Raw genomic sequence first — 27,115 nt, 5'->3', positions numbered from 1 at the left:
GCGAGCGCAAATAGCGTCCGGCTCTGAATCAGGCCCTAATATCGATAGGAGGCTGAAAGCTGAATTAATAACTGATGCATTTAATTTTATCTGATCATTCAAACTATTCTATATTCATCTCTACTGCACATTATATTGGGCCTGATTCAGACCCACTCGCGAGCGGCTGTACGCTCGCAAGTGGGTCGATGGTCTGCACTGAGCATGCGCACGACGGAGGGAGCTCCGTCGTGCGCATGCGCCAGACACGACGAACGAAGGACTTTCCTTCGCTCGTTGTGTCCGATCAAAGGGGGCGTGCTGTCAATGTTGATTGACAGCACGCCCCCTTTGGTGGGCGTGCCGGGGGCGTGCCTCCCTGACGGGGGCGTTCCCACGGGAACGCCTCCCGTCAGAAGCCGGCCCACTGACATCACTAGTGATGTCAGTGGGAGTGATTTTGGCTCTGATAGAGCCAAAATCACTCCGGAGCTTGCGGTTGAAAACCTCAACCGCAGGCTCCGGCTCGCAATTTCGATGGTCGCGATGGTCACGACCATCGCGGCCATCAAAATGCACGCTCGTATAGCCTGTGGGTGGTGACCCACAGCTATACGAGCGTCCAGGAGGACGCTCCATGAAAAAGGAGCCCGGCCCTCATGCAGAGCGTGCGCTCTGCTCAGAGCGTACGGCTCTGAATGAGGGCCTATATTCTTACAAATATATCGGAGCTGTGAACTTGCACATAAATGAGAAAGAAATTATCCAACACATACAGTATATTGCACATCCTGTCTATCCTGGGATTACCTGGCTGGCTCTATACTGACAATTGCCCTTTTAGAAACATGGATTTTAGCCTTTGGTATTTCACTAGAGGTTATTATGGATGAGCAAAAACTTTGCTAAATAAAATGACATGCTAGTTTTACCAAAAAGCATTTTTGACAATACAAGTTTTATTATTTTAATGAAGAAAGATAGAAATAGAAATATTAGTGTCTATAAGGCATAGTGCATGTATTATAAACATATCATAATATACATAAAATAAGGAATGTAAGTTGTGTATCAGAATAATCCTAAACAGACCCATAAGAAAAAAGTTATTTGAAGTATTTTTAATAATAAATTATATATATAATACCAGCATTATTTTTTTTTTCAGCTTGTGTTGCATCCTCTTATTTCACCATAAATTGTTCAATTGGTAGCAGCATAGCAGAATCATTACTAAGCATGATGTTACATAACTACCATCCAGAATGGACTAATAGGAAGACTGTGGGGTCTATTCATGATGTTAATTATCAGGGTCCAAATCGACCCTGATAATTAACATTCTAACTCGCCGCGAATGCTGGAGCAATTCATCATTGCTCCGTCGCGGAGACAGCTGGTCCAAAAATCAGCTGTCCCAACGAGCGGCTTCAGGAGCAGTGAATCTTTTGGAGCAGTGGCACTAGTGCACATGTGTGACCTACAGGTCATGCATGCGCACAAGAGCCCCAACATCCGTCAGAAGGAGCTGGACAGGGGAGAAGGGATGGCGAATGCTTCCGCACTCAAGCTCCGAAAATATTGTATTTTCGGAGCTTGATGAATTCTGTCCCCATACTAGCATATGGGGATAGCGGGCCATTCCGCAAGAGGAAGGTAAGCAGGAGATATCTGTGATATCTCCTGCTTTACCTTCTTGATGAATGGCACAAATACTTAATTTCTACAATTGCAGGTGAAAATGTGCATTTTCACCTGCTTTTGTAGAAATTAAGTGATGATGAAAAGGCCCCTGTGTGTTGTGATGTCAACAAAGCTATATAGTAAGGAGGAAAATTGATACATGTTCATCCTGATAGAGATTTGTTGATCCTGAGGAAGGCACAACTCAAGCGAGACAGTTTCTAATCATAATCATAATAATGGATTAAGCACCTCAATAATATCTTGTATTGGATATAAATTTGTAAAAAATTTTTGTACCTATTTATCCATTTTTGTATATCCAGTTAACAATCTGCCCATCTCTAATTCTCTTGGTACATAGGCCCTGATTCAGAGCCGGACGCTCTGACAGAGCGCCGGACGCTCTGACAGAGCGCTTGCTCTGAATCAGGGCCGTCTTTCTCTATTTTTTAGAGCGGCCTCCTGGCCGCTCGCATAGCTGTGGGTGACCACTCACAGCTATAGCAAGCGGCCAAAAAGATGGTCGTGATGGTCAAGACCATTGCGACCATCGGGCTTGCGACGAGACCCTTGTGGTACGGTCTCTTTGCCACAAGCCGTGGAGTGCTTTCGGCTCTATCAGAGCCGAGAGCACTCCCACTGACCACTTGTGATGTCAGTGGGGCCGGCCCCCCATGTGATGTCAGTGGGGCCGGCCCCATAGGAACGCCTCCATCTGGGCAGCCATGCCCCCCGGCACGCCCACCAAAGGGGGCATGCTGTCACTCACCATCGACAGCACGCCTCCTTTGGTACAAGACCCATAGTTACGGCTTGGCCGTTGCTATCCGGGTCTCGTGCATACGCACAAAAGAGCCGGGTTCGTTGTGCGCATGCGCACTGGGCCAACATCGACCCGCTTGCGAGCGCTCAGAGGCCCTGAGTCTTGTGATGTCAGTGGGGCCGGCCCCAAACGGTAGGCGTTCACATGGGAACGCCTCCGTTTGGGCAGCCACCCCCCCCGGCCCGCCCACCAAAGGGGGGCGTGGTGTCACTCAACATCGACAGCACGCCCCCTTTGGTGCAAGAACCAGAGCAACACAGCAGCTGTAACTAAACACTAATATATATGACAATATTACTGAGGATTGAGCGACGGTGCTGGTTCCTGTGTGCAGAGGCCCCACGCTGAGCATTTTACAGCTAGTGGCAATTTTTTCCTTTTTTTTAAAAGGGGGCATGACCACATCTTCCGCGATTAGGCAACCTACAGGCCTGCTTGTGTAGCCAGCTCTACTATCTTCTTGTATCCCTAACTTATTTTCATCTCAGATTGACCACTCTATATACTTTTCTTATCATAGGCACCGGAAAGGGGAGGGCAAGGGGGTGACTCGTCCTGTTCCCAAACATTTGAGAGGCGCTAGTCAATGTACTGGGTTACTGGGGAAATTCTCCTTTCGACTGCCCCACCTCCTCCTTCTAAAAAACATTTATCTACCTGCCTCATCCATCCTCCCCACTCCAACTCGATCTGATCCCTAAAGTTTGTGGCTAATAACTGTGGGGTGGCCCATCCTCTGGGACCAGCCCTGCGCCCTATTCCCCTCCCACTTCATATGTTCCTCCCCTCTGCCCCCTCAGCTCCCTTCTCTCTCCACTCTAGAACCCATATGCCACCTCCCTTGCGGCACCCCCTCTTCACAGCACCCTTCTTCCCTTCGCAGCACCCCACAAACCCCCCTACTGTTTCCCACAGGGAAACCTCTTGAATTTCAGGTGTTTAAGGATAACTGATGTTGGAGAGAGGTACTCGCCCTTCAGTTGTGCTGCAGAAATGAGAGCCGGGACTGCAAGGAGCAAATAACACTAGGCAGCCTATTGGTAAGATTCCAATCAAAGTTTTGGTAATTGCCGGCTGCTTTAATACCGATCGCAGTGTAGTCAGTTTGTTGGCCGCAGACACAGCGGCCCAAGCTTTTTCTTACTAACAGGTCTTGATGTATAAAAAGCAAGTTCTGTATTTGTCATACACTCAAACACTCCTGATGAAAGTGCTGTAAATAGAGGCTCTGAAACATTGATATGAACATATGAAGTATTGAGCCTTTATTTGAAAATATGGAGTGTCGCCCACTAGTATACATATGTACATAGCAGAATCTTCATTGACTGGCTTTGATGTGGTGGCTGTTGAGACAGCCCTCCTGAAGGCCATGGGTTTCTCGAATGCTGTGGCCTGTACTATGAAACCCATGGCCGTAACTAGGGTGGTGTGGCCGGTGTTGTTGCGCAGAGCGGGATGCCCTGGGGACGGAACCCGCTATGCTCACCAGCAGCCACAATGGGGGGAGGAGGAGGAGCACCCAGCGCCCAGCACCCATCTACAGCACTCTGCGGACAGGCAGGATGCTGGCTGCCAAAGACTCCTCTCACCATATAGTCAAACTGCATCCAGTAGGAGTAGCTATGTGCTGTCCCCGTCTGTCCTGGATTATCTCTTGACAAACCAGGGTTTCCAATGAAAGATTGTGCTGTAGCCCGGACAAGCACGGGAGGAGCCCGGCGGAGGCCAGTGTCTTCTCTCATCCCAACACTGTCTGCTATCACACCCAGACCTTGGCCATGATGAGTGCGTGTACCACCCTGGCCGGTCCTAGCTGGCTGCTGCTGGTGCAGATGGAGGGCTCTAGCCAGGTGAATTCAAAGAGAGGCAAGAGGTGTGTGGTGACAGGTGTATAGTGCTATATGTACAGGAGGGGCATGTTTCAGGGGAGTATCTATAATGGGTGCAGGGTGTGCGGGACACACAGGCCCACACCACATACCCTGAACCCATATTTTTAATACTTACCTCTCTGGAGTCCCAACGTTATAAGCGCTGTAGAAATTGCCTGGAAAATGGCAGCTGCACCATTTTCCTGTTGACCTGCATATGCACAGTAGACCCTGGACACAGACTAGTGCCAAGAGTCTACTGCTGCGCCCACCAGAAAGAGAGGAGGGGCCTGGGATGGAGACTGCACACGGTCCTCCTCCTCTCTTAAAATGCCCTGGTGTTATATGTACAGGGGGGCAGCTATATAGTATTAGTGCTTGGCAGCGTTACTGCAGTACAGCAGCGCCCACTATTAGGGCTGCTGCCAGGAGCGTGACCGTGACGCCAGCTTCATGCTCCCTGGACCCGAAGCTTCAGACTGCTGCCGCGCTGCCTGGCCTCACTGTCCCCGCCAGCTACCGACTCCCGGCTGAAGGTAAATAGAGTTGGGGAGACACAGAAATAGAAGGGGGGGAGACACGGCAGAGACTGAGACACAGACACATATGAAGGCAAGGGGGGGTAGGAGGAGAAGACACACAGTCAGAGATATATAGGGGACACACACACACAGAGACTGCACATGCATTGCCGGGCTAATTATGCGCAGTGTAGCCCATCGGCTACAGTAGCTAACACCATCTTCAGATGTGGGGGCCAATATGCAGAATGCAATATCCGGAATCTGGCAGCATTGCATCCCCTGTAGAAACCTATAGGGGATGTAGCTGCCTGCGGGAATGGATGGAATGGAGGGATCATACCTGCTGTGGGATCTTCTTCATACATCTAGGGGAAACCTAATATTGCAGTCAAACCTCGAAAATTGGTGTTTTCAGGGATTAAGCCGCAAATATGCAATGATAAATGGGCCCCAGAGACACACAGAGACATAGAATGAAGGGGGGGGGAGGAGAGACATACAGAAACATAGAATGAAGGGGAGGACAACGCAGGGAGGGAGATGGTGGTGTGCTGAGAGACGACACAGGGAGGGAGATGGTGGTGTGCTGAGAGACGACGCAGGGGGGAGATTATGGTGTGCTGGGAGATGACGCAGAGGGGAGATGATGGTGTGCTGAGAGGCAACACAGTTGGGAGATAACTGTGTGCTGAGAGACGATGCAGGGGGAGATGATGGTGTGACTGAGAGACGCAAGGGGGAGATAGTGTGGCTGAGAAATGCTAGAGTCAGGAAGTTACACAGGGGGTACGAGTCTGGTCGAACTGATATTGTATGAAGATGACCTTGTTAATATTCCTACACAAACAGGCAACGATGTGACCTACTAGAATAGTGAATACCGACTGAAGACACCATCTGCCCAGGGAAGATACATTCTTCAGAGGTTCCACATTGTGAGAAACCACCTTATAGGAAAGGTGCATATGGAAAGAAATGTTCCGAGAGTGATGAAAAATGGGTGGAATGTCATGTTAGCAAGCCCAATTTTCAGTAACCACGCCCCTTCCAGTATGTGACCAAGCCCATTTTTACTAGTTACTTGTGCACAGGTTGGTTGGAGCGGCCTGAATCAGCGACCACCCCCACTGCTGTGCCCAAAGCAGCTGGCCCATCTGTATAGCAGCACAGCTGAAGCTGCAGCAGTCTCTTCTCAATGCTGCTGCGCCCTTGCTACTATACAGGTGCGCTAAGTGGTTCGTGGGTGCAATCACACTGGTGCCCCCCTCACGGGTCTGTCCCAGGACTGGGGGCCCAAAAGAGCTCTTGATGGCCCTGGACATGGATTCGGCTCAGGTACTGGGAGGGTCTGGCCACTGGAGTGGCTGTGGCAAAACACTGTCATACCGAAGTTCCTATGCTGCTTGTAGAGAGGGGTATAATAGCAGATGGAGGGTAGACTAAGTGTGTGTGCATCATATTTTTCTCATTAATGAATAACAGCTCTTATAAGTATTGCTATTTATAAAAACTACTGTTCCTAAAAATCCTGCTCAATGTCTATTATGTGCTGCATTCCTGTGAGTGTCAGTGAATGTCAATTGCCCGCTGAACAGCAGTAGGAGTAGTCCATAATAGCAAGTTATTTATGGTAAGAGGAACCCCCAGAGCATACAGTAAAACCACCTTTCACTCTGCAGACAGGGTGGCAGTTAGCGCATCCTGTCACATCTATCACTAGCATTTTGTATGTCATTGTATGTTTTACTTAGAAGAGAGATATTGTTGAATAACACGATCCATAATACTCTGTCCTTCCATGGATGATGATTTTCTTCAACCCAATCTCCACCTCTTCCTTTATAGGCACCCATGGGTGTACCTATAGTGGGTCCATAGGATGCCATTGCTATGGGACCCAGATGCTCAAGTGGCCCTCGATACAGGTCATATAGTTGTCATCCAATTTCCAGAAATTGCCCTCTAAGCAACTAGCCCGTTGCCCAGCCTGGCAAGAGGAACTCATCAGAGCTCATACAGGAGGCGATCACTATCTCTCCCTCTCAGTAATGCTCCACACTGATATGATCCATCTCTTATTATCTTGTTTTCCCCTCACAGGCACAGCTGAGCTAATCAGTGAGCTCGACACTGTTAGACAATATGCTTCTCCTTGATTACTGCCTTTGTAGAGTGAGCTGGGGCTGTAGTGAGCAATGTGGCATAATATGAACTCGGCGCAGTACAATATGGCATAATATGAACTGTGGTCACTTTAATGTTCCATAATAAGTACTGCAGACACTGGAGTAATGTGAACTGGGCAGTACAATGTGGCATAACATAAACTGAGAGCACTTCAATATGTCATCATATGTACTGGGGGCACTGTGTGGCATAATATGAACTGGGGGCACTGTTTGGCATAATTTGTACTGTCAGCACTATGATGTGGCATAATGTAAAATGGTGGCACTATAATGTTGCATAAAAAGAATTGTGGGTACTGTAGGTGTAATGTGAACTTGGGCACTACTATGGGGTATAAATTGAACTAGGGCACTACTATTGGTAATAATGTTACTAGGCACTATTTTGGGATATACAATTTAATAATAAGTTATCTAGGGTAGTATGAGGCATAAAATGAAATAGGGCATTATATGGGGCATACAATTAACTAGGAACTACTTTCAAAATGTTACTATGGGGCCCTCAAAGTTTTGGCTATGCCCCTGTACACATGGTGATGTCATGCTGTACACAGAGCAATTATATCTAAGTTTTCAACCCATACTGTACATGAGGGCTCTGCCATGCTGGTCACGGCACTGAAAATTGCATTTTATTAGACCTAGGGTTTCATGTACTAAGCTGCAGGTTATTGTGTGATTTTACAACTACTAAAAATTAGACGAGGGTTTAAGAGTTAAACCACAATCAAGCCACATCGGCGAAACGCGCATCGGCAGCAGCAGCAACAGTAAGGGCTCCCGTGGCTACGCAGCATGGGAGACACTGACTTCTAGTTTGTGTATATATATTTAAATTATCTATACATCATATATAGTGTGCTGATCCATTAGGGTTATACAGCTTACTTTATCTATTCACTAAATGTCCTTTGAATACTGATTGTGTCAAACCTATTATGGTTACTCTGGTTCATTTTCATTTTTATCCACTAATAAATTTATTTGAATACTGAATGTACCAACTGCAATATAACAGCAGGCATCTGATGAAATTGTGGCTTATTGTTAGAGTTGTTACTGAGAATAATTTCTCTGAATAAATCCTTGCATTTGACACTTAAAAAATGCAGATGGGCAATACACAATATTATGCGTGATATATAAGAATGAGGTTGTCCTTTTACACTATTTATGAAACAGCTACATGATTGCATTTTTATTTTTATTTTCTGAATTTACTCAGATATATGTTTTGCTACCTTTATTTCTAAGACCTGTTATGTATCAGTTTGTTTCCTGTTAAATGTAACAGTTCAGATTTACACTTAGAAACAGTAACGTTTATTATCATTCTGCATCAGTTTGTAGGGATATTCATCATTAGAGTGTGGTTCATGCTAGTATGTTTTTCTAAAAGCATAGATGGTATTGTGTGATATAGAAAATCTGTGCTCATATGTATGCTGAATCTTGCTTTCTGTCCCTCTATTAACTGCTGACTACCTCAGGATTAGCAATTCTCTCATTGTGGGTCCAATGCTTAATCAGTAAGACCCACAAAAGCAGAAACGAACACCTGAGAAAAATCACTGTTATCCTGTTGTTTCTAAGGGTAACCCATTATTTATGGTCACTCACTCCTCATAGATAGACTTAGTTCCGGGTGAGGAGTAGCAGAATCAGGAATTAACGGCTTCTATACCCTGACCGTCCTTGCACCTGGATTTCCTTTTTATATAGAATAAATAATTTAGAAAATTTATTGCAGTCTAATGATCTTTATTTATGATGTTGGAATTTATAATATTTACTGGGTAATACTTCACCATTACCAAAAGGCAGGGTGAATTCTTTTTGTACACGTCTCTATTATTTTTTTATGAATATATATAAAAATCTTTTTGGGATAGCATTGAGCATACCATTCAGATACAATAATAGTGATATATTAAAGCATGTACATTGATAAGGAATAGTGTATTATAATCATTACTGTCTCCAATTTAAAATTTTCTTGTAATTTTTTTGATTTTAATATTGTACATTAAAAGTTAATTTTTAGTACCTATCTATTACATAAATTGAGTGCTCACAAAACAGAGTTCTTTTCTATCCCCCTCTTTTTGATACCTATATATCATAACTCTAGTGAGCACCACCGCTACCAAGAAAAATATGTACTATTAGTAGAATATATAATAGCAATAGCGGTTTGTTATAATAATTCATATATTTGTGTTTAAATTTACTTATGGTCAGTGCGAAGATCTTTCCTTTTCCCTTGAGTATATACCATCCCATAATATAACATTAAATAATATGTCTTAATGGAAGCCTAAAATTAATTTTTAAGATAAGAGTATGATAGCATGTTGTTTGCTATCAAAGGGTGGACTGTTGAAGCCGGATAATTGGCTGAGACAGGATCGGTTTAAAATTAGATCGGGGTGATGCCATTTTGCGAATGGCAATGAGACACCATTTTGTGACTGGCCGCCCAGCGCCATTTTAGTGAATCACGCCATTATAAGTACATACGGCGATGCTATTATTTAGCGTCGTGCGATTCCCACGCAATAGAAAGAAGTTAACAGTCCTCACCATACAAATACAGACAGTCACTAAAACATAAAATGATTAAACCTACAAAACATGTACCATGGTATACTCCACAAAACACATAGTCGCACAGCACTAACTAGCGTCTTTTCCCAATTTCCCAATACTTACACACTGCACACTTACATAAAAGGTTTCCTAGCATTAAAGTGTAAACTTCAAGGTTTATTCAGTAATTATTAATGTTGTGAAATAAAGATTATTTGATATCTAAGGTTTAGTACATGGTAAGCAGACCGTGTTTGGTGTTGTACTGATCCACTGTGTCTCAACAGATTTCTGGTATCATCGGTGAGAAGATCGGAACATGCGTCTGCAAACTATGGACTATAGAGAGTTAAAACATTAAAATGTACTCTGTAATGTTATCAGGTTCGATTAGCATGCAGCGGGAAAAAGGACACAAAGGGCTTTTGGAGGCTGACTTGTGTCCATTTGAATTGACCTATTAACTATCCTGTAAAGGAAGCATCATGACGGAGTACCAATGGAATCATGCCAATCTGTCCTATTGTATTGCCTATCCCTGTAAGTGTATATATGTGCACTCTCTGACCCCAGTCGAGAGTCTTCTTGCTGTGCTGCTGACGGAGGTTTCTATTGCTGATGCCGGTATCTGGGCCCAGAGCGCGTGCATACATAACAACTGTACCTTGGGTCTGTATGATTTACTTACACTAATTGTATTTAGATCACAGCGTGTAACCATCTGTTTTTATGTTGAATAATATCTTTTTGTGCTTTGGAACCACACTCAAAGTCTGAAAGCATTTATTTCTTGTGTGAATCATTACGCTGAATAGCGACAATTTTAGAAGGTATAGGCAGGAATCGATTGTTAGAAGGTATAGACAGACAGGAATCGTTAGGCCTTAGCTGGAATCAGTACCCCTCCAGGGGCTGTAGGACTAGACTTGAAAACAGATTCCCCTTCTGAGGCTTCAGGACTTGACACAGAATCAGATATCCCTCCAGGGGCTACAGGACTAGACTTGATGACAGATGCCCTTTCTGGGGCTTCAGAATCAGATGTCCCTCCTGGGGTAGACAGACCCGATATTGTTCCTAGAACTGGAGACTTAGATACCCCCATTATCCCCATTATGTGGGGTTGGTATTTCAGACTCCCTTTCTGGAGTTGGTACCTCAGGCAAAGCAGACATGGGTGGATCCTCTGGGACCTCTGGCAAGGCAGACACCTCTGGGACGTCTGGCAAGGCAGACACCTCTGGGACCTCTGGCAAGGCAGACACCTCTGGGACCTCTGGCAAGGCAGACACCTCTCGGACCTCTGGCACTATTTGAGGATTCTGTACATTGGGTACTCCTCCTGGAGATTGGTCACTGGCTAGGACCTCTCCAAAGGTTGTTGACAAATGAAATGCCCCACTCGGAGCAGTAGAACTAATTGGCCCTCCACAAATGGTTGTGTTAGATGTATCTCCTAGGGCTATAGGATCCGGGATTACCCTGGGAATGGGAGATTTGCATTTCCTCATTTGGTTCCCAAATCGTAACTTGGGTCTCTGGGTCAGAGGACCCCAGTTATAGACCGGATCCCCTTCTTTAGGTGGTAAACTTGAAACCCCCTTCTGGAGTATGAGACTAGGAACCCCCTAGCATGAGGCTTGAAATTCCCTCCTGGGAAACAGAACTTGAAACCCGCTCTTGGGGTGAGAAACTAGAAGAAGCTCCATCCGGCTTGCGAACGGAACAGGCAGAATCTGGGATCAGAACAGCAGAATCCGGGATGGGACCGGAACAGGCAGACATGGGTGGATCCTCTTCTTGGGAACTTTTGGCACCATTATTGGAAGTTTGGGAGTCTGGAATAACCACTTGAGGTGACAGGTCAGTCTATACCTCGAAATGTTGAGTGTCACTTTTTCTTGAGCTGCGGAAGGAACAGTCTTTAATGAAGTGACTTGTGCTTCCACAATACATGCATAGCAGGTCATCCTTTCGTTGCTGGCGCTCACTCCGGAATCTCCTTTCAGGCAGCTGTGGTCTTTTCTGCCTCCGTTAATAGGGATGCGACTTTTGTGGTATTCAGAAACTTCCTGACTTTTTTCAGGGGATGATGTCATCAATTTCTCAACAGAAGTCTGTAAAATCCCCAGTTGTTCAGGACTCCCATTACTGGTAAACTGAGAGGGAAGAGAACAGTCATTTTGAAAGGTGCCAAAAAATCTTTGTCCACATGATTGACAAAGTTTAGAATTGTCAGAAAAAAATGTATGCGCAGAAATCTGTTGCTGCAGAACATCTACATGGATGGATAGCCCTAGGAAGGCTTGTGATGTAAGAGTTTGCATGTTTTCACAGATTTTCAATCTGCTGATCAGAACCGGAACTGGATCCTCATCCGGATTCTGACTTGAGGTGGTGTGGCTTGAGGGTGAAGACTGGACCGGATTTTGAAAAGCTGGACTCGTCTTGCTATACTCCAGTAATGGGCCGGTGATAATGTTATGAATGTACCTGCACTATTTGCATGAGACCCCTAGAGCTCGCTGATGGGGTTCATGCAATAGGCAGGGATCCACAAAATATAATTTACCTGGAGTACAGCAGCAAGCAGGGTAGGGGTTAATAGCTGATGCAAGTGTGTGCTGGAGACTGCTGCTGGAAGTAATCAACCTGCACAGGTGGATATGCACAAAATCAGTTAGGATGCAGATCTGGACTTGTAGCAGGCCAACTTTACAAGATGCAGGCTGGAACAATGTCAAAGCAGCAATGCTGGAAATGGATTTGATTGTGACAGGCCAGCTACTCAGGATGCAGGTAGGAATAATGTTGTACCTGTAATGCTATATATGAACTTGGTTGTGGCAGGCCATCTACTCAGGACGCAGGTGTGAATAATGTTGTACCTGTAATGCTGTATATGAACTTGGTTGTGGCAGGCCAGCTACTCAGGATGCAGGTGTGATGTTGGATATGGCCTTGATTGTGGCAGGCCCGCTATTCAGAATGCAGGTGGGAATACTGTGAAACCTGCAATGCTGGAAATGGATTTGATCGTGGCAAGCCAGCTACTCAGGATGCAGGTGGGAATACTGTGAAACCTGCAATGCCGGAAATGGATTTGATTGGGACAGACCAGCTACTCAGGATGCAGGTGGGAGTTTGTAACAGAACCAGTACATTAAATAGTTGAACTGACAGGTGAATGCAGGCTGAAGCTTGTAACAGAGGGCCTAATTCAGACGCGCTCGCAAGCGGGTCGATGTTGGCCAAGTGCGCATGACTGAGGCGGATCCGTCGTGCGCATGCGCGAGACCCGAATAACGACGGGCCAACCAAATGGGGCGTGCTGTCGATGGTGATTGACAGCACGCCCCCTTTGGTGGGCGTGCCGGGGCGTGGTTGCCCAGACGGAGGCGTTCCCATGGGAACACCTACCGTCTGGGGCCGCCCCCACTGACATCACTAGTGACATCACTAGTGATGTCAGTAGGAGTGCTTTTGGCTGTGATAGAGCCAAAAGCACCACAAGGGTCTCGTCGCAAGCCCGATGGTCGCGATGGTCTTGACCATCGCGACCATCATTTTGGCCGCTCGCTATAGCTGTGGGTGGTCACCCACAGTTATGCAAGCGGCCAGGAGGCCGCTCTTAAATTCAGAGGGACGGCCCTGATTCAGAGCGAGCGCTCTGTCAGAACGTCTGGCTCTGAATCAGGGCCAGAATCAGTACTTGAAATGGTTGAACTGGCAGGCAAATGCAGGTTGGAGTTTGTAGCAGAACCAGTACTTGATATTGTTGAACTGACAGGTGAATGCAGGTACACGCTGGAACTAGACACAAACTGGAGGAGACACAGAAGGTAAGCTGGAGCTAGGATGGACATGGGAACAGGGCAGAATCCAGGAGGACACAGGAGTAAGACTGGCAGTGACAGGACACTGAGGACTGAGGGGGTCATTCAGACCCGGTCGTTAGCGCCGATGCGCTCGGACCGGGTCGATGGCCCCCCACAGAGCATGCACGCGCCGGAGCCGTCGTGCGCATGCGTGAGACCCGCTATGACCGACAGCGCCGGTCGTAGCGGGTCTCGATCCAAAGGGGGCGAGCTGTCGATGTTGATTGACAGCTCGCCCCGTGTGGAAGGCGGGCCGGGGGGGTGGCAGCCCAAACTGAGGCCTACCATTTGGGGGAGGCCCCACTGACATTACTAGTGATTACACTAGTGATGTCAGTGGAGAGCTTCCAGCTCAGACAGAGCCAGAAGCTCTCCGGGGCTTACGACAAGGGAGACCCTACCCTAGGGTCTCGTCGTAAGCCCCGATGGTTGCGATGGTCTGTGACCATCGCGACCATCACCGGAGCGGTCGTTAGAGCTGTGGGTGTTAACCCACAGCCTAACGACCACAACAGAGGCGGGCGGTCAGGATGCAAGCGGCCGCCCAGTTTCTGAGCAACCGCTTGCATCCTCCGACCGCCTCTGAATGAGGCCCTGAGTCTCAGAGCAAAGGTTAGGGAGCGAGGGACTGCACAGCCTGCAGGGACCATGTGGACATCCACTAGGATCAAAAACTTAGTAATATCACCGGCAGACAGGAACTGACTTGAATCCCTAATGAAGGGGGAGGTCTCCTGTGATTGGTCCATCAGGCTGAGGTCAGGTAATGAGACTTTCCAACAGGTGAGTAACTGCACATAGCAGCCAGAGTCCAGGTAGCTAGGATAAACACTGAGATCCAATCAGGCAGAGAGCCGCAGCTGCACATGTAACAGTTTGCTCAAATTACACCCGTGATTATAATCACAATTCTTGGTAAATTCCCGAGTTGTATATTTTCCATGGAATTTTATTTGCGTGTTTGGCCGATGGTGTATTGAATCGAGATTGCATTCTCACCTATTCTGTCTAAATAGAGAAATCTCTCCCGAGTTTGCCTTTAGTAAATTTCCAAGTTACTGAAAATGGTTAAACTCACCCGAGATTGCAATCTCGCCATACACGATTCTTAGTAAATTTACCCCTAAGTCAGAAACATACAAATACTCTTTTCCACTGCCATCGCTGCTAATAGGATTGATAGAACTTAAAGATGTTGTTGCCTGCTCTTTGCATGAAAGCAGCATATGTGCGCAGCTACCTAGGCTAATTAGCATAGCTGCAACATTAGCCTACTCACAGAACCGTGTTGTATGGGGAGATGAACAGTGAATAGGACCAATTCAAAGTGTTATTAGGGAACCCCTTTATTATGTTTCCACTAGTCATCTAGTCTAATAGATAGTGATACACAGGGGCGTATCTACCCATTGGCCAGGATGGCACTCACCAGGGGCGCCGACCAAACGGGGGGTGCCGCCCGTCAGTGCCACCAGTAGCCAAGGGGTGGACAAGTCCCTCGGCCCCACAAGTGTAGGGCAGACCGCAGTGAGAGTGGTCTGCCCTACACAGTTTACAAACAGACAGCCGTCAGCGGCGGCTGTGTGTTTGTAATAGCAGCCAGCTAATGAGAGTCAGACAGACTCTCATTAGCTGCTGCGTCATCCACAGAAGGAGCCAGCTGGAGCTCACTCATGTGCTCCATGTTCCGGCTCCCCCCGCAACATGTGACGGGAGAGACGTCATACGTCATGACGTCTCTCCCATGCAGGAGAAGAGCGGGCCGAGACTCGGACAGCGGCAGTCGTGTCAGGAGCGGGAACCAGGTAAGTAGAATTTTTTTTTTGTTCTGTGTGTGTGTGTGTGGATAAGTCTGGCACTATGGGGGGGGGCACTGAAATAGGGGGTGGCCGCTACTGGGGCACTTTATGGGGGGTGCCCGCTACTGTATTGGGGTGGCCACTACTGGGAGCACTGTATAGGGGTGGCCACTACTGGGAGCACTGTATAGGGGGTCTACAACTGGGGGCACTGTTTAGGGGGGCTACTACTGGGGGCAATGTATAGGGGGGACTACTACTGGGGGCACTGTATAGGGGGGACTACTACTGGGTATTATTACTGGAGGCACTGTATAGGGGGGACTACTGCTGGGTACTATTACTGGGGGCATTGTATAGGGGAGACTACTACTGGGTACTATTACTGGGGGCCCTGTATAGGGACCTACTACTGGGGTCTACTACTGTTGGCACTGTAAAGGGGGGACTACTACTTGGGGCAATGCAGCATAGGAGGGATTACTACTGGGGGCACTGTATAGGGCGGGCTACTACTGGGGGCAATGCAGCATAGGGGGGATTACTACTGCGCGCACTGTATAGGGGAGGCTACTACTGGGGGCAATGCAGCATAGGGGGGATTACTACTGGGGGATTACTACTGGGGGCACTGCATAAGGAGGGTAGGGGGGCGCCAGTACATTACATTGCAAGGGGCGCTTGGATCCCTAGATACACCCCTGGTGATACAGAGGCGTAAATTCATCCGAGATGCCTGGAGGCAAGTTATAATTTGGTGTGTGTCCCCCCCCCCTTCACAGCCGCTGACACTGTAATGTAGCATTTCGCAAGCAGATACACCTGCAGTTGCACACAGAATATAGGAATGCCATGGAGGAGTAAGACAGAGAGGTGTGGGTGAGGGGGGGTGCTGGACGTGTTACACTGACAAAGAAGCTGCTGAGTAGCAGCAACACCAATGAGTAGGGATGTGCAGGCTCAGATTAGTTTGTATTTTCCCGCCAAATTCTGATTTTTCCCGCCAAAAATTGGGTCTCAGAAAGAGACAAAATGTCATCTTTCATGGACAACCATCATCATTCCTGGACAAAAGTCCATGAAAGATGACGTTTTGCCTCTTTCTGAGACCCGATTTTTGGCGGGTAAAAAAATCAGAATTTGGCGGGAAAATCTGAACTAATCTGAGCCTGCACATCCCTACCAATGAGTAGGGACAGGCTATAGATAGACGGAGGTGGCAGCTGATGGTCTGACACTGAGCTCTCCACTAGTGTATAGTGGCTTCTCAGGTGCCAGGAAGAGGTGCCATGTATTGGGCGACCATAATGGTACACTCCGGGTACATAGTTACAGCCCTAAGTGGGGTGAATATATTGTGGGCAATGGAGGACAGTGGCGGTTCTAGCTGCAGACAAGCAGGGCTATTGCCCGGAGCACTGCAACCTAAGGGGGCAGCCGAGGTATCCCCGCCGGCGCGTCTAATTAGATGGCACCCGCCCGTGCTTGCCCGCCACATGAACCTACCGCGGTGGTTCGCCGCCACTTCCCTTCCCTTCTACAGTGCAGCACCCTCCCATGGCATTCTGGGAGTCCCAGAATGCCAGGCGCGGCCGACAGATGCGACGCGTCACAGGATGCGCAGGGGAGAGGCAGGCAACCCACGGGACATGCAGAGCAGCAGCAGCTTGGCAGCGGTGAGTGTCACCTGAGGGCACCAACGGTCGCTGATAAATGTGCAGCGCTTGATTGGACTAAATTCCGGCTGAACAGGGGTGACGGAGGTATAATGTGTGGTGTCCAGGAATCCCTGGTCAGTGTGTCACCGGCCGACCATTTTTTTTCTGCTGAAGCCCGCCCTGCATATTGCATTCCCTGCAGTTGTAACTCTGTGAGTAGCTGGTGGAATTGAGTCACTCAGGCCGAGCTAAAGAAGAGGCTAATAGTTACCAGATGGTGAGTACAGATTTATCACTGATTGCATTTATTTTGGAAGGTTCTGGACATTTTTTTTTTGTATTGCTGTTTGTCATGTATACTGGTATGGTATCAGCCTATTTTAGTTTAATTTTGCTGCTATTAATTACCTGTGCGCACCAGTCCCCCGTGTATGTGTCACCCCCCCATGTGTATAAGTCTCATTAGTGTATGTGTGCACCTCACCCACCACCCTGGGTTTGTGTCACCCTCCCCCTTGTTTCTGTTTAATCAATATCTGGGTGCCCCCCCCTCCTCTACGTGTCTCCCCTTACCCCTGATATCAGTCTATCCCCTGTGCCCATCATGACACACTTTCCCATTTGCTCCGCATCCTTCTGCCATGTCTGCCCTGCCATGTATGTCACTGAAGTACTGCCAGCAGCAGATCAGGTCCTGAGTATGACAGGTCATTTTTTATATTTTTTCCCAATAAAGCCAAAGGGGTACATTTTCTAAAGTGAGAGTTTTTAGAAGTAAGTTTTAAAAGTGATGTTGCCCATAATAACCAATCAGATTCTAGCTATTATCTTCTAGAAGGTGCTACTGAAATGTTAAGTAGAATCTGATTGGTTGCTATGGGCAACATCACTTTTAAAACTCACTTCTAAAAACTCTCACTTTAGTAAATTTACCCCAAAGAATCTTACCGCCATCGATAAAACTGGTGACAGTAAGATTCACCATGCAATCAGTGGATCCTTTTGATAGATCGCCAGCCACTTTGTGGTAAGACGTCTATAGGCTTCTATATGAAATGCCACCTATAGGCAATGCCATCTAGACATGGCATAAGCTCTGAAAAGTTACGCTTTCTGGAGCTTAATGCATATGGACACATTGCAGTCCCATACAATTACTGTATATTGTATGGACCTTTTTAATACATAGGGAATCCATAATTATTGCACTAAACCTGCAAAAATGGCAGTTTTCGGAGGTTTGACCACATTTTTTACATTGATATGTCCAGCCCTATGAAACTTCACTTTTGTAAGTGAAGTATGGGGAAGGGACGGCGTAGCATACACATGCTCAGGGCACCATGGATCCACGATACGCCTCTGAGTGCTACACACTGTTCATGTCCCCTCATTTCCTGCAGCTGCAGCGTCTGCCCGCTGTGACCGGGCTGCCTGTCATAATGTGTAAGGGGCATTAATCTGTGCGGCATAATGTGTAAGGGTATTACCATGTGCAGCATAATGTGAAAGGGGCATTAGCGTGTGCGGCATAATGTGTAAGGGGCATTATTGCATGGCATAATGTGTTAGAAGGAGTACTATTGTGTGGCATAACGTGAATGAGCTGTGTGGCATGACATACAAACTCTGGCGGTGCCATATTCACAAACTGTGCTGCTGTTCCTAATCCCGCCCAGTCTCCCAGAATGCCGGTAGTGCTGGGCGTGACGACGTCGCACATGGCATTTTAGTAGCAGCTGCATCCACCTTCTGCTGGGCGTGTTTCCTAAAGTGATGAATGGGGGCGTGTCACTAAGCCTCACTACCTATTGGGTGCGCGACGAGCGCAAGAAAAACACCCTCGTTTGTTTCTGCATGATTTTTTTTTTTGGGGGGGGGGCGCCAAAAGGAACTCTCGCCCTGAGCTCCACAAGGTCTAGAACCGGCCCTGATGGGGGAAGTGCCCCTTCAGTGCTGGAGCCCGACGGCAGGTGCCTCCATTGTCTCCCATAGTTCTGCCCCTGCAGTGATATAAATTGGCCCTATATTATATACTGAAGAAACTTATCAGTAGCTACAAACTTACCACCTGATGCAGAGTCATATTCATAACAATCACATATCTACTTGCGACTGAGAAGCCGTGACTGGGCTGTAATGGGACAAAGTTAAATGAGATTGTGACAATGGAATAGTAGCAAACCATGAGTATGGGTAGGGGCCTGGGGGCATAGAAGTCTGCATTCAGGCCAAAATCCGCATTTATGTACATGCATGCAATGCACTCAGCTCTGCATCAGGCCTTTTGCTACACTCTTGCTACAAAAATGTACTGAGTCGCCCCTCTCAATATTAACCAATCCCACAGACCGCATGGATAAAAATCACTTCGGATTCTCATTTTCTCCATTTTAAATTCTGCCATCACCCATTGCAATTCCAATATTTGCTCAAATGGTTAATGTTTTTTAACGGCGCATACATCTAAGTCAAAAAGTCACACAGTCCATGCGTAGCTCGGTGTATTGAGACACCGGATAATCAGCGTCTGGGAAATGTTCTGGGTGTTCCTGGGCGGTGACTGGGAGCTGGCTTCCCAGATGCACAAAGATGGTCCATCTTATGGGCATGTTATGGGAGGGTCGCTAGCATGTCACTGATAGCCGCTGCAAACTCAGGGCCTGATTCAGCAGAGGACGTATTAGCTATTGCAGCTGCTAACATGTTAGCAGCTGCGATAGCTGTAATATGGTAATGCAGCAGGAGGCGTCACGCCTCCTGCATGCATCACTGATCCGAGATGCGTCCTAGGACGTTGCATCGGATCATCTGCGATACCATCGTCCAGCTAAGTGACCCATGGGGTCACGCATGCTGGCCATCGCAGATGCTCAAAAGAGGCCAGAAATCTCACTCAGGGGTCTGTTTACTAAGCAGTGTTAGGAGACAGTGTGAAAAGTGATAAGGTGCCAGCCAATCCGCTCCTAACTGTCATCTCACAGGCTGTGTTTGAAAAATGACAGTTAGGAGCGGATTGGCTGGCACCTTGTCACTTTTCACTGGAATCGGTATGAAATACCGCCGGCCGCATCGATTCCCGGCAGCGCATCGATTCTCGGCAGCGCCTGGCCGACAAAAGCAGAGTTCCCGGCAGCGGAAGCCCGACAGGGCTGGAAATCCCGATCGTAGCTAAGGTAAGTATAAACTAACCTAACCTAACCCTCCTTAGGGGTGCCTAACCCTAACCTCCCCCCCAAGTGCCAAACCCTATTCCCCCCTCTAAGTGCCTAACCCTAACCCCCCCTTCCCCGCTGCCTAAACCTAACCTCCCCCGGGGGGGGTGCCTAAGCCTAACCTCCCCCCGGGGGGGGTGCCTAACCCTAACCCTCCCTCCCCCTAGCCTAACCCTAACACTCCCGGGAGGGTGCCTAACCCTAAGTCCCCCCTGGGTGTGCTAAACCTAACCCTCCCCCCCCACGACTGTCCGCTCGCGGCGCCCGGCATCCCTTTGATAGGGATGCCGGACACCTGTCTCCCGGCGTCGGGGAAATGTCAGGCGTCTACATCTAGACACCCGGCATTTCACCCTCGCCGGGATATGACAGTCGGGAAGCCGGCTGTCGGTATTAAGGCAGCCGGTTTCCCGATTGTATACCCTTTTCACTCTGTCTCCTAATACTGCTTAGTAACTAGACCCCTCAAATTCCAAAACGTCAGGACTCTGCGATCATAAGTGCACTGCAGAATCAGGCCCTCAGACCCTTAATCACTCACATTGGAGGCCTTACACTGACAGAGAATCTACATCTAGAATAGGGCTTGTGCAAGCTTCAATGGTGCAACTGCTGGTTGCGTCTTAAGATGCACCAATCGGTATTTCACTGTCTAAAGATGCTAGAATCTTGCCAAGTACTTTAAAGACAAAAAGATTGAGCCTATAAAACAAAATGCTAACAAATATTTCAAATCTTTAACGCACCCCTGGAATACTCCCTTCTGTCTTAATCAATGGCAAAATTATACCAACTACTAACCTGTTTCACTTCTCCCATTAGCCTCTTCATTTTGTGAACACTTAGGGGAGAATTTACAAAGCAGCGGCCTCTGTAAGCCGCCGCTTCCCAGCGGGTTGCGGGTCTATGTTTAAAACGGCACCCACAGTCAGTGTAAATCCTGGCTTGTTTAACACGGACTACGGGTACCATTTAAAATACTCACTTGCAAACCGCCGGGAAGCAGCAGCTTACAGAAGCCGCTGCTTCGTAAATTCTCCCCTTCATATACAATAATGTAACATTATTTTTTTCTTATTCTTGATGGGTTGTGGTCAGGATGACGGTGGTCAGAATACTGATGGCGGCATCCCGACAGACAGAATCCCGACAGAACTAGGTAAGTATCCTAATCCTAACCTCTAACTCTCCCCTAACCCACCTTTCCTGCAGCTTAACCCTATCCTCCCTGAAGTCTGACCCTAACACTCCCCCAGTGCCTAACCCTAACCATAAACCTAACCCTAATACTTCCTTTTGGGATGTCAGCGGTCTGGATTCTGGAGCCGGGATTCCGACTACTGTTGGGATTCTGGCGCCCGGTATTCTGACCACCGGCATCCCGACAGCCGGGATGTAAAACTACATCCATTCTTGACAGCTAACTTTCAAATATACAGTATGTGAGGAATTATGTCAGACGTTAGTGAAAGGATAGCAATCTTTAAGTAAATAGGAACAAGCAGGAATAGACAAAATTTGGGAGTCCCTTGGGCTGGTGAGGAAAATAAGGATGGCCGTAAGGTTACAAAGTTGCAGGAGCTAACCACTTATTAGGAACTGATGCATAACAGCTGCAGGCACTGACAGGGAGTAATTGTCCAGTCCTGTACTAATAGCAATGGGGAGGGAAGAAAACAGTTGTGAGGCAGTGTGTGGAAGTCTGCCAGCCAGTGAGAGCTGTGAGGGGAGAGAAGGGTTAGAGCCCCCTTGTAGCTTTCTATCGCACCTGTGGATGTCCATCGTAGGAGTAGATGAATGCTAAAGCCAAGCAGACACCTGAATGTTTAGAGTTTATTCAAGTTTACAACAGAGAAAATGAATCTCTTGGAAATTGTACATACATAGACCGGTACAAATACATATATATTTACTGTATAAGAGTAGAATAGTTAAAATAAAATAAAAATGTGTATAAGTACACTAAATATTGATTTTTAACCAGTCCACTGAGCATATATTGTTCAATATAACAGATACTAGCAATCTTGTAGCATACTACGCTTATAGTGGTGAATATAACAAATACTGTGCCAGTAGTATCTTGTTGCAGTTTATAGTGTGCAATTTCAACACCTGTACGTTTATAAAAAAAAAAAAAACTGTCCTTGAAATAAATAGCATGCAACACAGGTTTATTGTTAATTCACTGGTTTCTGTCAGAAAGGGTTAGTAAAAAAAACAGTCACATGCAATTTTGAACTTATAATTCCCCTTTTACACCGGAGCTAAAACCCGGGTTATTGCAGGGTTAACCCGGGCCGCTCCCTGGTGTAAAAGGGGAGAGGGTTGGATCGCTGGGTCGGCGCCAGCTAAATTCCGGGTCTGATCCAGATAGGAACCCTGTTCCAACTCCGGGTCAGACCCGGAATTTTGGTGGAAAAGGGGTATTAGTTTGCAAGTTACTGCCCAGTAAGCATTAGTACTGTCCTTTAAGAAAACAGCATGCAATTTAAAGTTTGTTGTTAATTTGCAGGTTTCTGCTCACTGTTTAGCAGTGGTCTATTTAACTCTTTTTAAAAAAAAAAAATATTCCTGGCCAGGTAATGTAATATTTGTGCTGGATGCAGGTAATGTAGTACTTATCTGTCCTGATGATGTTTCCAGGAAATACAGCAATTCATATGCTTCCCAGCTACTGGTTAAATCCTATTCTGCAGCTTTATCTACAGTGTCCATACATCCATGTAATATTCCTGTAAATATTGCACAGTGATAGGTGGTAATTACAGCTGGTGTATACGGAGCCTTAACGTGTTTCCCTGCCTTTCCTTATCAGAGGGTATTGTTATATTGACCACTGTAAACTTAGGGCTCGATTCAGACCCGCTCACTAGATGCATTCGCACGCTAGATGCGCAGGGTTGTCTTAGCAGTGTGGACCCTGGGCAAAGCACTGCACTGGGGCCCCTACCCACCCGTTCACGGGAAAATAATGTAAATGGTCAATAAAATTAAACCCTCCTGCATGCCCATCAGACCTCCCACACATGCAGAGAGACTCTGTCTGACTGGTCTGAAGCCGGCAGATGAAGTAAAACTGGGACTGAGGTGAGTACTCTTCACCGGGGGGACGGATGGGGTTTGGGGGAGGTTAGATCGGAATACAGTGCACCAGCGTCCGGCTTATAAAAATATCACAGATTTACCAACTGGCCGCGGCTGCAGGGGGGTGGGTTGGCGGGCCCCTACAAGCTTCGGGCCCTTGGGCAACTGCCCAACAAGCCCAATGGAAGAGATGGCCCTGTAGATGCGTATGCAAATTCGGAAAGTCAAGCAATCGCACAGCAAGGCATTAGCACGCCCACTATGTCTTGGCGTGCGATCGCTTTGTGTATGCAGATGCCCACCAGCCTATCTTAAGACGCCCACTTGCGCACGTCATCTCCAGGAAGTGTATGCAACCATCTGTAACATCAAGTACCATCGGATGCATACGCAGCACTTGTGGTTGACCATACCCTGCCGCAAGCACTGCAAGTGGTTCAGTGTAAAATTCAGCCAGGTGACATGTACTATGATGCTGCCTCTTAATTATGCACACCTCTGAAACTGCATTGAGATGCTTAGGCACACCTGCGTTCGCACCTCCACTCCCCCATTTCTAGCGACCAGCCCGTCACCACCCAACAATCGGCTGGCTGCATGTGAACGCATCCTAGCGAGTGGGTCTGAATCACGCCCATAGTTTGCTACAATATTGCTAGTGGTATAGTATATTTTATATTGAACAATGGGCCTGATTCATTACAGATGGCAACTGCAACAGCGTACGCAGATCAGTCGATGGTGCATACTGCGTATGCGATCACACTGTGATCACAAAAAGACAATGCAGAGGGAGTGACGGGATGTCAGCGTTTAGGGGTGGTGATGGGCAGGGCCGGCTCCAGGGGTCAGAGCACCCTGTGCCGGCCCATCACATGGCGCCCTCTCATCGCGCACGGTGAAGCCGCACGCGACCGAGTTTGGGGGTGTGGCCTAATTACCATAGACCACACCCCCTACATGATGTTATTTGGAGGCGTGCCCACATGGCACGCCTCCAAATAACGTCAGGCTGGGGGTAAAGCCCAGCAATCCGTCACTGGCTGGGCTTCCCCCAGCCCTCTTCCGTCAATGAATGGATGCCGTGCATGCGCGCGGCATCCATTCACACTCCGGGGGTCCGGCACCGCCGCACAGCTGCGGCGGTGGGGGTCCACAACCTCCCAATTAGACCACCCGCGGGCCACTTCGGCCCGCGGATGGAGCAGCGGGACAGTACTGTCCCGCTGAAATCGGGATGCTGCGGAAGGGTGCCGCCCTCTAGGGGTGGCGCCCTTGTGCGACCGCACTGTCGAACACCCCTAAAGCAGGCCCTGGTGATGGGGGAGTGGTCAGAGAAACGCAGGTGTGCCTGTCCGTTTGAATGCCATTACTTGGGCGTGCATAAATTAGCCACTGCGATGGCATACGCAGCTTGAGTTGTAATTTCTGAGACAGGTCAGGGCTGCTGTAATTCTGCGTGAGAGGCCGATGTTACTCTATGTTACCGATGTATACGCAGGTCTGCGAGGTATTACGGATGTGAGATAGCGGTAGCGGGCGTCTCTATGCTGGCTTTGCAATAGCATCCATTAGAATATTTTTGCAGCAGATCTGCGTGCGTAATCACAGCTGCGATCACAATAGCAATCCGAAGGGAATCAGGCCCTATATATGCATGCAGATTCGGCTGTGTCTCTTGCGCAACTGCGTCTCATTGCTAATGCCGCACCATCGGAACTTGAGCCAGCCCTATGGCAGGTGCAATTTCTCCGTCTGAATATGGCGTATGGTGTGAGCGGTTCTGCATCTTTAGATGCAGCCAAGGCAACCTCGCAGGAACACCCACACTACATTGTCCAAATTCGTTCTGCGTCTCTGTGCGGTAACGATCAGGGCGCATACACAGAATGACTCGGATGTATGTGCAGCACTAAAAACATCGACCAACTGCTGCAAATTAGCATAATGCAGAATCAGCCCCAATATCTGAAATGAATCCTTGACCATAATGCCAACATCATTGCAGTTTGTTATTCATTTTAGCATAGTTCTAGTTGTTTCATCAATTTCAAGTGTATCAATATTGTTCTAATTTATTTACATAACTGTTCACACCCCTCTTACTCACCATTGTACAGTGCAGATGTGCAGTGCCACGCGTCTATTTGTTGGTTACATATCTCCCACAGAGACAGAGAGAAATGCTTGGAGGTCACCCAGGCAGGGCTAACAAGGGCCACCACATCTAAAGACAGTGCCAGGAAGCCACAGAGCAGAACAATCAAGGTGAGGTGTCTAGGAGGCATCGCTGGAGGTAGATTTGCCGCCTCTGGGGGCATGACAGCAGTCGGTAACAATGCACGCCCAGAGGAAGGTACTTACTCAAAAACCTGCTTTCTCAATGTCTCTAACTAGCACCTTACTATTTTCTCTTCCCTCTGACTCTCAGATTCAACTCTGTGTTCTGCTACAAAACGTACACTATACGTTCCAGCATTCCATGTAATCCTGCTACTTGTTACATCCTGTAGGATCACATGGTGCTGACACCATAAGCCCCACGAAACAATACAACACAAATGATAAACATGACATTGTGTGAACTTCAGCAAAGACCTCTCTGGATTCAACTGGCAGGGAAAGGCCTGTTACTGGTTACCCCCAGCAATGTGATGCACCTGGAAGGTTGCTCTATAGCACATTCAATTTAAAATTCCTAATGAAAAAGAAGTTAATTGTATAATCCACTTGTTGCCATTTTGCTGTATTGTCATTGCAGTAAAATGTATTAGCCAATAGATATTTTTTAAATGCTGCTTAAACATTTGTGAATTGACACTTGCAGTGTGTGACATTTACTCCAATGCAATATTTATTAACACTGGGACTGATTCTGATGTGGAGCTAATGCAATCACAGTTGCTATCCTGTATGCGGGAAGTAGTTAAGTGACCGGTGGTCGCAAGGCCGCCGGTCACGATCCCGACGCCAGAATGCCGGCTAGGGATTTATGACAGGCGTGGAGATACCGACGCCGGTCATAATCCCGATGCCGGAATCCAGGACGATGAGGAACCGAACAAGGCAATTCCAGGCGCCCGTCCTCTTAGCCGCGGGTGGGAGGTTTAGGTTAGGGTGCTCCTGGGGGGACTTAGGGTTAGGCACCCCCCCCCATGGGGGAGTTAGGGTTAGGCACCCCCGGGGGGAGGTTAGGGAAAGGCACCCCCCCCTGGAGGGTTAGGTTTAGGGAGCAGGGAGGGGGGTTAGGTTTAGACACCCCTGGGGGGGAGGTTAGGGTTAGGCACCCCTAAAGGAGGGTTAGGGGAGGAAAAGGGAGGGTAAGCTTTACTTACCTCCACTGTCGGGATTTCCTCTTTTCGGCCTCACGTTGTCGGGATTTGAACCGGTGGCTAAACAGTTGGCGGCTTTACAATCCCATTCGCCGTACGCAGCTGCTGTGCAAAAATATGCTAATGCATGCAGTCACCTGGAAATGAATGAACAGGCTCACTGGTGGCTTCGCACATCCAAGCAAGTGTATCCAAATACACAGGGGTGATTGCAGATCTTTCGATAATCGACCATCTGAGTAATCCTATGGTCGTGGGAACTGAGATGCTGGCGCCATAATTTCTGCATATGGGATCGCAGATTTAGTGGGCTGGAAGCAGGAGAAGTGCCTGCTCTTCCAGGGGTGCGGGGGGCTACCTGAAAAATCGGGAGCCTCCTGCAGGTTCAGGGAGAGTAGGCATGTATGCTACAACCATGGCCACATCTAGTCGCAATTCAATCGACGCACATTGAGACTAAGACGCATGCGCAGTTGACC

The 27,115-nt window shown here is 47.8% G+C and overlaps 1 long non-coding RNA gene across 1 annotated transcript in view; it reads right to left on the bottom strand.

Annotated features, from left to right (window-relative positions):
* The window catches only part of LOC148542732 (uncharacterized), a 122,461-nt gene extending 96,713 nt beyond the window's left edge, over nucleotides 1-25,748 (bottom strand). Inside the window, exon 1 of the long non-coding RNA XR_015877095.1 lies at nucleotides 25,415-25,748. This is a non-coding gene — a long non-coding RNA (uncharacterized LOC148542732). The remainder of the gene's footprint in view (nucleotides 1-25,414) is intronic.
* Between the last annotated feature and the right edge of the window lie 1,367 nt (nucleotides 25,749-27,115).

Source organism: Taudactylus pleione, unplaced genomic scaffold (genome assembly GCF_031769625.1).
Source record: "Taudactylus pleione unplaced genomic scaffold, aTauple2 ptg000009l, whole genome shotgun sequence".
In the NCBI taxonomy this organism is placed as follows: Eukaryota; Metazoa; Chordata; class Amphibia; order Anura; family Myobatrachidae; genus Taudactylus; species Taudactylus pleione.
The sequence above is the reverse complement of the archived record's forward strand: the minus strand, read 5'-3'. Positions and strand labels throughout refer to the sequence as shown.